This window comes from Lynx rufus, unplaced genomic scaffold (genome assembly GCF_022079265.1).
Source record: "Lynx rufus isolate CCGP_SWC_20201006 ecotype Redwood Valley unplaced genomic scaffold, mLynRuf1.p SCAF_3, whole genome shotgun sequence".
NCBI classification, from domain to species: Eukaryota; Metazoa; Chordata; class Mammalia; order Carnivora; family Felidae; genus Lynx; species Lynx rufus.
This window is the reverse complement of record NW_025814845.1, coordinates 153,754,325-153,768,581: the sequence shown is the minus strand read 5'-3', so window position 1 is coordinate 153,768,581 and position 14,257 is coordinate 153,754,325. Positions and strand designations below refer to the sequence as shown.

The following is a 14,257-nucleotide window of genomic DNA, read 5'->3' as shown; positions in this document are numbered from 1 at the left end:
CGTTTTTGAAAACCCACTCTGTGAACTCCATAGAAGATAATCATCAAAATATGTTCCTTGAAGTTCCCAAAGAAAGACCTTTTATTCAGTTCCTCGAATCTCTCCCCCTCGCTGACTCTGATGGAAGATTGCAGTCCCGGAAAGGCTACGGAGTGAATTAACTCCATATTTTTGGTCAACCAAAAGAAAGCCAGAGTCGGCGACCACAGTTGAGTTAGCAGTTGGTTCACAGGTCCAGGCTATTTTCCACCTCCAGGGAGAAGTGAACGGAGCTCAACCCCAACAGAGTCAGCAGTCCCGCCAAAAATGTGCCAAGGCATGAACCTTCAATCACACTTTCTACGTGGCTCTGTGAGAGCAGAGGCACAAAAAGGGGGGGTGGGGTGCCTGGGTGATTCAGTCGGTTAAGCGTCCGACTTCGGCTCAGGTCATGATCTCGTGGTTCGTGGGTTCGGGCCCCGCATCGGGCTCTGTGCTGACAGCTGGAGCCTGGAGCCTGCTTGGGATTCTGTGTCTCCCTCTCTCTCTGCCCCTCCCCTGCTCATGCTGTCTCTCTCTCTCTCTCAAAAATAAATAAACACTAAAAAAAAATTAAAAAAAAAAAAAGTAGTTTCTCTTGTGGCTGTCCTGACACTTGAGTTGGCCATTATGACTTCAGGTATGAGGGGAACAGAGGCTCTTTTCAAATCTTCAGTGGTTGCCACCGCTTTATGAGTCCGAGCTTGCAACCCTGGCCTTCGAAGGCTGTCGGGTTGGTTTGTTTTACTGCCTGCAATTTGTGTAGAAGTTGCTGGATGAGGAGTAGAGCCTGGCTCTACTGGCTGTGCCTTAGGTAGGCCATTCGTGGTGTCTGGCTTCTTTAACACAGGGACCAGGATACGCACCTCATGACAGCGATAATCCCTTGGGGCCTCTGGAACAGGGGAGGCAGAAACCGGCTCATAAAACCTTAGGGGTTTGCTGACTGGAGCAGCTTGCTGCTTATAGTCTAGTCCCAAAGGCTTATAGTCCAGGCATTATCATCTCTTCTCCCGTGTCCTTTCCGAAGCCCACCACCTCTTGTCACAATTTATGCTAGAGTCGGCAAAATGAGGAAAGGAAGGGAAAAAAGGAGAGAAGGCAACAGAGTCTACTTCTGCCTTTCTGGAACCTTAGCCCCCCTTCAGACACCCATGGCCTACAGCATTGCCTCTTCCTCAGCCATCACAGACACCTAGCACCCATGATGTTTGACACTCGGCACTGCCTGGGTTTTCGGCATGCCAGGAGTCCTCAATTTCATGGATAACTTATGTATGACCCAGGGAAGAGCCGGGGCCTTGCTTTAGAGAGCCATAACATGCTGGTGCTATTCTAAAGTAATTAATTGGGACACCACTGGAAAATAATACTCCCCCCTTCCCACCAAAAAGAGGTCTTTTAGCTTTAGGAGAGGATTACCGTGTCCCTTGTTCTGGTTGTGAGAAAGGGAGGGGAAGCAGACCCTACCTTCCACTATACCCACCCCCCCAAGTTCATTCCTTTTCCTTAAAAAAGTTTTTTTTAATGTTTGTTTTTGAGGGAGACACAGAGAGAGAGAGACACAGAGTGTGAGTCGGGGGAGGGCCAGAGAGAGAAGGAGACAGAATCTGAAGCAGGCTTCAGGCTCTGAGCTGTCGGCACAGAGCCCGACGGGGGGCTCGAACTCACAAACCGCTAGATCGTGACGTGAGCAGAAGTTGGACACTTAACCGACTGAGCCACCTGGGCGCCCCCATTCCTTTTCAATTCAAACATTAGGCCCCTGTATGTGAATGCTAAGCCTCTGCTGCGTTAAACCTTTGCATCCTCTATGCATTAGCACCCCCCAATACCCCCTAGCCGTGGAGAACTAAGAATACACAAAATTTAAACCATATTTGAAGTCATTCGTCTTTATTTTTTAATAAAAATGAGCTCTTAAATGAAACAGCAGATGTCAAGAATTAACTAAGGATGCAGGCTTTCTCAAAGGATCGGTAAACTCATTTTTTTGAACACCCACTCTGGGCTCAGCCCTGTGCAGACTGAGGCTGGAAAGAGGATTTCAGACCTGAAGGCGATGTAAACAGACATCGGGCCTGGATAGAAAAGACTTATCCCAGATCTGTGGCCAGTCCGAGCTGGGTATATGCGACCCTGCAAGCCCTCTGTGTGTGTGTTTGGATCTTCCTTCAGATCCCTGGACGTTCAGGAACCACGAACTAACTGGCAGGTCACTTGACCTCTCCGCACCTCTGTACCATGACAGGTGGGCTCTGTGACTTCTGAGTTCCTTCCCACTCCCTGTCTCTGAAAACACATTGGAAAGCCGGTGTGCCCAACGTTAAGATCGCCGCAAAAGCCGTAGGAATAAGCAGGCATGGGAGATGGAGAGGAGGAGGAAAATTATCTTCCTGTCTCTTGGCCCAGTGCAAGGAGGGAGTACGGACTCCTGTCTAATCAATCATCCTCTGATCAATCATAGCCTCTGTATCCCCAAGCCAGGCTCTCTTCCATTCTTCAAGTCTGTTTCTTCCTCTGTCCCCTGACCGGAACAATCTTGGTGTAATGTGAATATAATGAGCCTGTGCTTGCAGAGGGCTTGGCTTATAAAAGCCTCCCAAATGCTTTGGATTATGGTCTCATTAAAATGAACAAGGCTAAAGTGGAGAGTTGCTACAGCATTCCAGACATAGGTAAATTAGAGGTCCCCCGGGCCCGCGGCTCTGTGCTGGTGAACAGGAAGTCCAAAGGATTAGAAAGAGGAGGAGACCCCCTTGGGGATCGGGGAGGGTGTGAGCTGCGGAGCTGAGATGTCAACAGAGGGAACAACGCCAGGCACTTGTGAACCCCTCATCTACAGAGAGCCAAGTTCGTGCTGGCAACTGTCATTTCCCTGCCCATGGGCTGCAAAGTACCGGAACGGGGTCTTTATTAATTCCCACTTGCTAACGATTGCCAATCTTGGGGGACCTCGGTGGGAGAGCAAAGTTATGACAAAGCTGTGTGCTTTTTGAGGGGGTGTTTGCTGAAGGTCAGTGTCAGCCTTGCTTGATTTAAGTTCTCCCAGATCCCTTGCAAAGGCTATAAACAGCGATGTGACGAAATTGCCCTCGGAGCCAGAACAGGGAGGAGGCCTAGTCACAAGGGAGGGCAGAAAAGCACCATCAAGGGGTGGAGAGAAATGAGAAACGGGCAGGAAGGCCTTGAAGGCATTTCTTCTCCAACGAATGGAAGGAATACCTCCCCTAGGGACCAAGGTGGCGGTAAATCCGGGTAAATCTGACAGCCCTCAGCGTGGTTCTGGCTGAGATCATCTGGGGCTGAGATGTTAGGGGGAGGTTTTGGTCAGATGGAGCATAGAGGGCACCAAGGGATCCTAGCCTGCCTCATCTGAAGCATAAATTTATGGGAAAGGGATGGTAATCGTGGTGACCCCCCCCCCCCCCCGGGCACAGTTACCCTCGTAAACTGGTGGCAGATTGATGGCAGCATGACAGCCTAAGACACAACACAGGGCTGAAAAGATGGATTTGTTTGTTTTTTTTTTCTTTAACATTTTATTTATTTTTGAGACGGGGAGAGACAGAACATGAACAGGGGAGGGTCAGAGAGAGAGGGAGACACAGAATCCGAAACAGGCTCCAGGCTCTGAGCTGTCAGCACAGAGCCCGACGCGGGGCTCGAACTCACGGACCGCGAGATCGTGACCTGAGCCAAAGTCGGCCGCTTAACCGACTGAGCCACCCAGGCGCCCCAGATTTCCTAGACTATTTATGAGATGATCAGTGGTACCTGCCATGTCAGCCCTCCTTCTGCCATTGTACCCACTCCCCTCCAAGGCACACGCGTGCACACACACACACACACACACACACACTCGTGCACACGCCCATGAGAACACACTAGCTCTATCAGAGAGGCTACCTGGAGGCAGCTGTGGATAGGAAAACAACCAGGATTCAGGAGGCTTTGCCACTAGCTGGCTGGGTGACTTTAGCCAGGTGTTACGAGATAACCCCCTGGCCCCAACTCACTTTCCTCACCTGGAGAGTGAGGGGAATAACTTCTCACCCTGTTTCTCTCTCAGGCTAGTCATAAGGACCGAATGCAATAATGGATATGAGGTCTCCAGCCTCCCCCCAGCTTAGCTCAGAATCGTTGAGAGTGGGGTGCTCACCTGGGGCTCTCGACCAAGCTTCCAGGTAATTACACACGCAAGCGTAGACCTACTTACTACTGGAAAAGCATAATGTAAAATCATTCCTAGATTCATTTAAAATTGTGTTTGTTGAGTATTTCTCAGTGCCATATGCAGCAGTAGGGTCTTTGGATAAAGCAGAGAATAAGACAGACGTATTCATTACCCCCAGATCTTAAACACTGGGGAAGAGACCTACTGAATAAATAAGAAAAGGTATATTGCCTTCTACAATGGGGAGACACAGAGCACACGGAAGTATGCATGGAGCATACTGGCTATTCCAGTTTGGGAGCCCAAGGAAGGCCACTGAGGAAGTGACATATATGCTGTGCCCTGGAGGTCAGGGAGAAGGCATTCATGGTGATGATGGTGGCATCTTTAATTTGGGGTCACCCTCAGTCCCTCTCCTACTGAGTCCACTCATTTGATCATTACTCTGAGGAGGCGGTAGGCATGGTCGAAAAGATGTCTGAGTTCAGATCGCAGCCCCATCACATATTCGGTAGGCCATTAAGCAACAGTCTTAACCTCTCTGAACCTCAGTCTTTTTGTCCATGGAAGTGACACTGGAGACTGTAAAGTTTATAGGGTTGTCGTGACGACTGACACAAGGCAAGACCCAGATTTTTATCGAATTAAAAAAGGGAAGAAACAAAAAACTTCGAGCTTCTACTTCTAGTGTTACCAGCTTAAAATATTCTTGGGACATGAAGCTTATGTCCTAGATAAACTACAAGCCAAATGCATAGGTAAAGTTGAAAGAAAACTGAGGAAGTTTACAAAGACCAAGAAAAAGAATTCGAATTAGGAGCTGAAACCAATGGGTCAACACATACAGAAGCTGGGTGTCAGGAACAAGTCTGTGAGTGGCACAGGGAGGGGGCAGCAGGCTCAAAGACCCCCACCATAAAGACTGTCACACTCTGTCACCCTGAGAAACCCTGAGACAGCCATTCTGCCTGGTTTTGGGGTTTTTGTTTTTGTTTATGTTTTGCCCCAGTCTTTTCTGATTGATCACAGTCTTCCTACTGGTTGCTCGATGCCCGTACCTGAGGCATTTTGAAGCTCACCCCAGCTAGTCTGCTCCTTGGAAAAGAGGAGGGGAGAAGCGAGAGGCTGAGCGGGGAGGGGGTGGAGTGGAATACACCTGTCAGAGAGCTGTTGAGGAAACTGGATGTCTCCAGAGAGCCCAGAGGGTGGAAAGGGCTGTGCCAGGGATAGGCTTGCCCTCCCAAGGGTCTGGGGGTCCAGTTTATATTCAGTGTGCACTTGGGCAAGCCAATTTTATTTATTTATTTATTTGTCTACTTATTTATTCATTTAAAATTTTTCTAACGTTTATTCATTTTCAAGAGACAGAGAGAGACAGAGTGTGAGTGCGGCAGGAGCAGAGAGAGGGGCCACACAGAATCTGAAGCAGGCCCCAGGCTCTGGGCTGCCAGCACACAGCCCAATGCAAGTCTTGAACCCACGAACCACGAGATCATGACCTGAGCCGAAGTTGGACGCTTAACCCAGTGAGCCACCCAGGCGCCCTGGGCAAGCCAGTTTTAAAAAGCAAACTGCAGTGGTCCCAGATTGGTTGTTGTTCCCTTGGCACCTGGTAAAAGTCAAGAAAATTCCCTCTGGAAGAAAGAGTCTTGAATACAGACCCCTCAGGATTCTGTCATTTAATCAGGGGGTACGATATCCACACTTCCCCACCCCGTGCCCTCCCCCCTGGAAGACACTCTGGTGGCCCCGGAGCTGTGCACACACAAGCTTTAACAATTTAGAAATAGGGCACCGGGGTGGCTCAGTCGGTTAAGCGTCCGACTTCAGCTCAGGTCATGATCTCACGGTTTGTGGGTTCGGGCCCCGTGTCTGGCTCTGTGCTGACAGCCCAGAGCCTGGAGCCTGCTTCAGATTCTGTATCTCCCTGTTGTTCTCTGCCCCTCGCCCGCTTGTGCTCTGTCTCTCTCCGTCTCTCAAAAATAAAGATGTTTAAAAAAAATTTATAAATAAATCTATTGAAACATCTGCAAGACACGTGATAAAATGTTCTGATGAAAGCCTCGCACACACGCAAAATCCATAGCTCAACAGAAAAAAGAGCAAAGGCTACATATAGCCAATGCATGGGAAAGAATGGCTAGTAAGCACTTGATAATGGTCAGCCTCTTAATTTTTTTCTCTAAAAAATTTTTTTAATGTTCATTTATTTTTGAGAAAGAGAAAGAATGCGAGCAGGGGGATGGGCAGAGAGAGGAGGAGACACAGAATGCGAAGCAGGCTCCAGGCTCTGAGCTATCAGCACAGAGCCTGACACAGGGTTCAAACCCATGAACCATGAGATCATGATGTGAGTTAAAGTCAGAGGTGTAACCGGGTCACCCAGACTCCCCAATAATTTTTGTTAATAATTTTTTTTTACTTTTTAGATAGAGTGAAAGTGTCAGTGGGGGAAGGGACAGATGCAGAGAGAGAGAGAGAGAGAGAGAGAGAGAACTCAGCTTGGAGCCTGAAGCAGGATTCCATCCCACAAACCACGAGATCTTGACCTGAGCTGAAATCAAGAGTCAGATGCTTAAGTGATTGAGCCACATAGTTGCCCCAATTTGCATGCCCTTTCTAGATGGCAGTTAGTTGATTTGTTTCCAGAACATTAAAATGTTCTTACAATGTGATCCAGACAATTCACTTTTAGGAAATTATCTTGAGAAGATCCTATATGTGCATAACAGCTTATGCACAAGGATTTTCAATGAAGTATTACCCCCCCCCGCACACATATATTCTTATACACATATGTACACTTTTTTTTTTTTGCACATACCTCATGGCCCTTTACTTCTAAACACTTCCGTATGGATTTCTTAAGAATAGGAATATGTCCGAGTACAGTCGTAAACTTCATGAATTGCTTTAGAACTTTATGTAACGTACAGTGTGTGTTCCAGTGTTACCAGTGGACCAACAGTATCCTTTGTAGATTTCCTCTCCCCTCCAGCACAGGATCCAGTCTAATGTTAAGGGTTGCATTTAGTTGTCATGTCTCTTTCACCTTTATTGTCTTTTATGACTGATATTTTTGAAAAATACAGTCCTCTCCCACATCCTTTAAAAAAAAATTTTTTTTTGATCTTTATTTATCTTTGAGAGAGAGAGAGACGGAGTGCAAGCAGGGGAGGAACAGAGAGAGAGGGAGACACAGAATCCGAAGCAGGCTCCAGGCTCTGAGCTGTCGGCACAGAGCCCGACGTGGGGCTCAGACTCACCGACCGTGAGATCATGACCTGGACCGAAGTCGACTGAGCCGCCCAGGCGCCCTGTCACATCCCTTTTTTTAATGTGATGATCGTCACTTTGTGTTTTTCTCATGTTTCCTCGTGATTGGATTGCGGTTGTGTGTTCTTGGCCAATAAATAGTATATGTGATGATGTGTGCTGCTCCAGCTAACACATCTCTAGGCACACAGTGTCCATCTGTCCCTCACAGGTGATGTTCATTTTGATCACCTGGTCAAGGTGTGGCCTGATTTCCCTGATACATAATGAGTGGGCTTTCCCCCCTCCCTCATAACAAATAAGTCATCTGTGAGAAGACACTTTAAGACCATGTGTATATACTGCTCTTCATCAAAATTTTCCCTGAAGGTAGCATCCGTTGATGGTTCTTGCCTGATTCAGTCTTTACTGTAATGAGTGCAGAGTGCTGATTTCCCAACCCCAGCGCTGCTGTAAGAAAGAGCCCTTCCCTTGGCCTCCCTGGCTGCTTAAAGCTTGGCCACCATCATGAATGACAGACACAGTAATTATCCAGACTAGGAAGTTCATGACCAACCAGCGACTTCAGCAGAAACAAATGGTCATTGATGTTCTTCACCCCCAGAAAGGCAACAGTACCTAAGACAGAAATTCAGGGGAAAACCTAGTCTAAATGTACAAGACCACACCAGCTGTCATCTTTGTGTTTGGATTGGGAACCCGTTTGGGTGGTGGCAAGACAACTGGCTTTGGCAGGATTTATGATTCCCTGGATGATGCAAAGAAAAACGAGCCCAAACATAGACTTGCAAGACAGGGCCTGTATAAGAAGAAAAAGACCTCAAGAAAACAGCAAAAGGAACACAAGAACAGAATAGAGAAAGTCAGGGGGACTGCAAACGCTGGTGTTGATGCTGGCAAAAAGTGAGCTGGAGATTGGACAACAGAAGGGGTAAAAATTCTGCAGTGACTTTATCTGTGGCGTTTGTGCAGATTGTGCAGATTCCCTCATGCAGATTCATGAGGGAATTAAGAAACAGAACTTACAAAAAAAAGGAAAGAGCCCTTCCTTCTATCTATCTGTCTAACTATCAGTGGTATGGATTCATGAATTCCTGTTTTTAATGACTTAAAATAGCATTATTATACTTAATTATTTTATGACTCAAATTGTTTTAGATTTGGCCAGTGCAGACATCTTCAAGATGGTTTCTGTTTCCTTATGACATCCCCCATCATTTTTTTTTTAATTTTTTTTTCAACGTTTATTTATTTTTGGGACAGAGAGAGACAGAGCATGAACGGGGGAGGGGCAGAGAGAGAGGGAGACACAGAATCGGAAACAGGCTCCAGGCTCTGAGCCATCAGCCCAGAGCCTGACGCGGGGCTCGAACTCACGGACCACGAGATCGTGACCTGGCTGAAGTCGGACGCTTAACCGACTGCACCACCCAGGCGCCCCCCCCATCATTTTTTTTTTAGCATTCCTTTAATTTCTGAAAGAACAAGATGTTCCAGATTCATCTTTACCTACCTTTTACCCCAACCCTAGAATCAGCCATTTCTCTAAGAATGCCTGGCTTTTTTTTCTTCTTCTTTTCTAAGACACAGAGTATGAGTGGGGGAAGGGGCAGAGAGAGAGAGAGAGAGGGAGAGAGAGAATCCCAAGCAGGCTGTGCACTGACAGTACAGACTTGAGACTCGATCCCATGAACCATGAGATCATGACCTGAGTTGAAATCAGGAGTCAGATGCGTAACCAATCGGGGTGCCCCTGCCTGGTTTTTTAAAGTGGGAAATAGTATTAGCCACCAAGACCTGGGGCTACGAGGGCTGTTCATTGCTATTTAAGTGTCTGCTTTCTGAGCCTTTCAACAAAGTTATACCTGAACACATACCGACACATACAGATACATATATGTTATATATGCACATAAGCATGAACATATACATACCTATATATATTGGAAATTATGAGCTTATATTGATACCCTCAATTTTAATCCATCCCCAAGGGTTCTTTCTTGTCCCCCCATTCCATATTTCTGTGTCCCCTTTTCCATAGTGAAAAACCCTGGGCCCAAACCACATCAACACATTTATTCATTTGCTCAGTCTTTTTTTTTTTTTTAATGTTTATTTTTGAGACACACACACACACACACACACACACACACACACACACATGTGGGGGAGGGGCAGAGAGAGAGACACACAGAATCTGAAGGAGGCTCCAGGTTTTGAGCTGTCAGCACAGAGCCTGACATGGGGTTTGAACCCACAAACTGTGAGCTCATGACCTGAGGCGAAGTCGGACGCTTAACCGACTGAGCCACCCAGGCGCCCCTCATTTGCCCAGTCTTGAATTAATCTAAAGTAATTTCAGAATTGCTTTACCCATGCTACAATAATAAATAAAATTACTTTATAAGTTTCACACGTGTTTGCACTTCCCCAATTATATCCTACCACATCCCAGATAGAGATTACATAGTCAAAACTAATTTATTTAGTTTACTTAGATTAAATAATTTTAGCTAATTTAGTAGATTAGTTCTTTCCTTCCCTTCAGTATGCTTTGTATTCATTCAAAATGTAAATAAGGTTCATTTGGTTCTAGGTAGGTGGTTTTTTTTTAACCAATAAAATTTAATGTTTTCAATGTGTAAAATATTAAATGTTTTCGAAAGTCAAAACTAAACAAAAAGTTTCACTCAGAGAAATGCCACTCTGTCTATATCCCTTTCACCCTATTTCCCCCACCCCATCCTTTGTAGAAAACCACTTTTTGTTTTTTGTTTTTTTCCTTCCTGTGTTTCTTCTTTTAATAGTAAGCAGATATATGCATGTTTTTTTTATTTTCCCTTCTTTCTTACAAAAAAGGTAGCGTACTATATATTTGCACTTTGCTTTTTTACTTAATATCTCCTGGAAATTACTCCATGTCAGTTGATTGAGATATCTGTATTCATTTGTATAGCTGCATAGGGTCCCATTGTGTGTATATAACCATAGTATATTAACCAATCTCCCATGCTTGAATATTTAGATAGTTCTCAGTTTTCGCAATTACAAATAATCCTGAAGTGAATAACCTTGTCATATATGTTTTCAGATTGTTGGAGGTGTATATTATAGATAAATTTATAGAAGTGTGATTGTGGGGTCAAAGGACAAATATGTATGTGTTTAATTCCCCTCCACCAGGTCTGGGCCATTTGCATTTCCACCCCAATTCCCCATAGCCTGGCCAATGCAGTATATTGTTAGCCTCTGCATTTTTGCCAATCTGATAGTTGAGAACCGTTTTCACACTGTAGTTAAAAAAAACTTTAAAAAGATGGGGCGCCTGGGTGGCTCAGTCGGTTAAGCGTCCGACTTCAGCCAGGTCACGATCTCGCGGTCCGTGAGTTCGAGCCCCGCGTCGGGCTCTGGGCTGATGGCTCGGAGCCTGGAGCCTGCTTCCGAGTCTGTGTCTCCCTCTCTCTCTGCCCCTCCCCCGTTCATGCTCTGTCTCTCGCTGTCCCAAAAATAAATAAACTTTGAAAAAAAAAATTAAAAAAGAAAAAAAAAGAAAAAAAAGAGGTTAGAGTGGAAGAGAGCCAAAGCATAAGAGACTCTTAAAAACTGAGAACAAACTGAGGGTTGATGGGGGGTGGGAGGGGGGAGGGTAGGTGATGGGTATTGAGGAGGGCACCTTTTGGGATGAGCACTGGGTGTTGTATGGAAATCAATTTGACAATAAACTTCATATATTGAAAAAAAAACAAAAACAAAAAACTTTTTTTAATGTTAATTTATTCTTTGAAAGAGAGAGAGAGAGAGAGAGAGAGAGAGCATGAACACGGGAGGGGCAGTGAGAAGGAGACAGAGAATGTGAAGCAGGCTCCAGGCTCCAAGCTGTCAGCACAGAGCCCAACGTGGGGCTCAAACTCCTGAACTGTGAGATCATGACCTGAGTTGAAGCCGGACACTTACCAGACTGAGCCACCCAAGCGCCCCTCATACTGTAGTTTTAAGTTGCATTTTGTCTTAGAATAAAGCTGAACATCTTTTCATTTGTTTAGGGGACCTTTTTTTTTTTTCAACTGAACTATAGTTGACACACAATGTTACATTAGTTTCAGGTGTACAGCATAGTGATTTGACAAGTTTATACATTATGCTATTCTCACCACAAATGTAGCTACCGTCTGTCACCATACGACACTATTATAATGCCATTGACTACATTCCCTATGCTGTACCTTTTATCCCCATGACTTATTTATTGCTTAATTGGAAACACTTAGGGGATATTTTTTATCTCTTTTCATAATTGCCTGTTCAGGTATTTTGTCCATTTTTCTATAGGATTTTTGGGTTTGGGTTTTCCTATTTCATCCATCCCTCGACCCCCTTCCTTCTGGTAACCATCAATTTGTTCTCTATAGTTAAGAGTCTGTTTCTTGATTTGTCTTTCTCTCTTTTTTTTTTTCCTTTGCTCATTTGTTTTTTTTCTTAAATTCCACATATCAGTGAAATCATATGGTATTTGTCTTTCTTTGACTGACTTATTTCACTTAGCATTATACTGTCTAGCTCCATCCATGTTATTGCAAATGGCAAATTTTCATTCTTTTTATGACTGAATAATATTCCATTAGGTGTATATACCACGTCTTTATCCATTCATCTGTCGACGGACATTTGGCTGCCTCTATAATTTGGCTATTGTAAATAATGCTGCAATAAACATCAGGTGCATGTATCCCTTTGAATTAGTGTTTTTGTATTTTGTTGAGGGGGTAAATGCCCAGTGTGCAATTACTGGATCATAGGGTAGTTCTATTTTTAACTGTTTGAGGAACCTCCATACTGTTTTCCACAGGGGCTACAGCAGTTTACATTTCCACCAGTAGTGCAAGGGGGTTCCTTTTTCTCCACATCCTCATCCTCACTTGTGTCGTGTTTTTGATTTTAGCCATTCTGACAGGTGTGAGGTGATATCTCGTTGTGGTTTTGATTTGCATTTCCCTGATGATGAGTGATGTTGGGCATCTTTTCATGTGCCTGTTGGCCAAGTGGATGTCTTCTTTGGAGAAATGTCTGTCCATGTCTTCTGCCCATTTTTAATTGGATTATTCATTTGGGGGGGTGTTGAGTTTTATACATTCTTTATATATTTTGGATTTTGACCCTCTATCAGATATGTCATTTGCAAATGAATTTTCATTTTAAATTCCATTCTGAATTTATTTTTGTGTATGGTGTAAGAAAGTGGTCCAGTGTCATTCTTTTGCATGCTGCTGTCCAGTTTTCCCACTGCCATTTGTTGGAGACTTTTTCCCATTGCATATTTTGTCCTGCTTTGTCAAAAATAAATTGACCATATAATTGTGGGCTTATTTCTGGGTTTTCTTTTCTGTTCCATTGATCAGTGTGTCTATTTTTGTGCCATTACCATGTTTGTACAGCTTTGTAGTATAAATTGAAGTCTGAAATTGTAATACTCCAGTTTTGTTTTTCTTTTTCAAGATTGCTTTGACTATTCAGGGTCTTCTGTGGCTCCGTACACATTTTAGGATTGTTAATTCCAGTTCTGTGAAAAATGCTGTTGGTATTTTGATAGGGACTGCTTTAAATGTGTAGATTGCTTTGGGCAGTATAGACATTTTAACAGTATTTGTTCTTCCTATCCAAGAGCATGGAATATCTTTCCATTTCTTTGTGTAATTCTCAATTTCTTTCATCAGGGTTGTATAGTTTTCAGAGTATAGGTCTTTCACCTCTTCGGTTAGGTTTATTCCTGAGCATCTTATTGGTTTTGGCACAGTTGCAAATGGGATTGATGCCTTAATTTCTCTTTCTGCTGCTTCATCATTAGGGTGTAGAAATGCAACAGATTTCTGTACGTTGATTTTGTATTCTGGGACTACGGGATTAATTCCACTTCCTGAATTTTTAAAGCTCTTTAGAAACTTGGTATGTTGCCTCTTTGTCTATAATATGTGCTATGAATATTTTCTCCCAGTTTGTCATTGACTTTGTTTTGGTCATGCCAAAGCATTGTTATTTTATTGTCATGTGGTCAAATGTATTAATCTCTTTCTTTTATTGCTTCCGGATTTTGAGGCATAGTTTTTAAAAATCCCCTCAACAGATATCTCCCAGGAATTCAGTCGTCATGATCAGCTCGTACACCCCCCCCCCCCCCGTGACACACATCCACACTTCCCAGGACAGAAGTACTGGGTGGCTCCATCCTTAAACACCCACTCTGGCTCACTCTGCCTATTTTGGGTGTCTTTCTCCTCATCATTTCTAAAAGACCAGGTCCTGGAAGGAGGAGGAGGTATGAGGTGTCTGGGGGAACAAGAGCAATCTTCTGATTGAGGGAATCCATCCCCTAGGTCTTACTTAGGGAACACATGGCCCCAGGGAGACCTGCTCCTCCCATGGTCCCTTCCACACCCTGGCAGGTCCCGGATGAGGCAGCGCGTGAGGCAGAGGTCTGTGACCATTTCCACCATTCTGTATTCTCTTTGTTCCCACTTCCTCCTTTCTGCAGCTCCCCCAGCTGGGCTGGATGCAGAGTCTTGTAGATTCACACTTGACCGTGGAGCAGAGGAATTCTGCTTGGGTTACCATGTGCCAGGGAATGGAAGGATGCTGAGCCGGGTCAGGCAACCAGCGCTTATTCCTTCTGATTCCATCCCAGGGCTTTGAGCAAGGTACAGAGCAAGGAGGCAGCAGAGCTGTCCTGTGGATCTTTACTGGCTTGTGGGAGATCATGAAATCTCCTTGCCCAGAGGTGTTGGGACATCT

The 14,257-nt window shown here is 44.8% G+C and overlaps 1 pseudogene; it reads left to right on the top strand.

Moving 5' to 3' along the window:
- The first annotated feature begins 7,982 nt into the window (after positions 1-7,982).
- On the top strand, positions 7,983-8,378 carry LOC124520846 (40S ribosomal protein S24-like; annotated as a pseudogene).
- Positions 8,379-14,257: the final 5,879 nt, after the last annotated feature.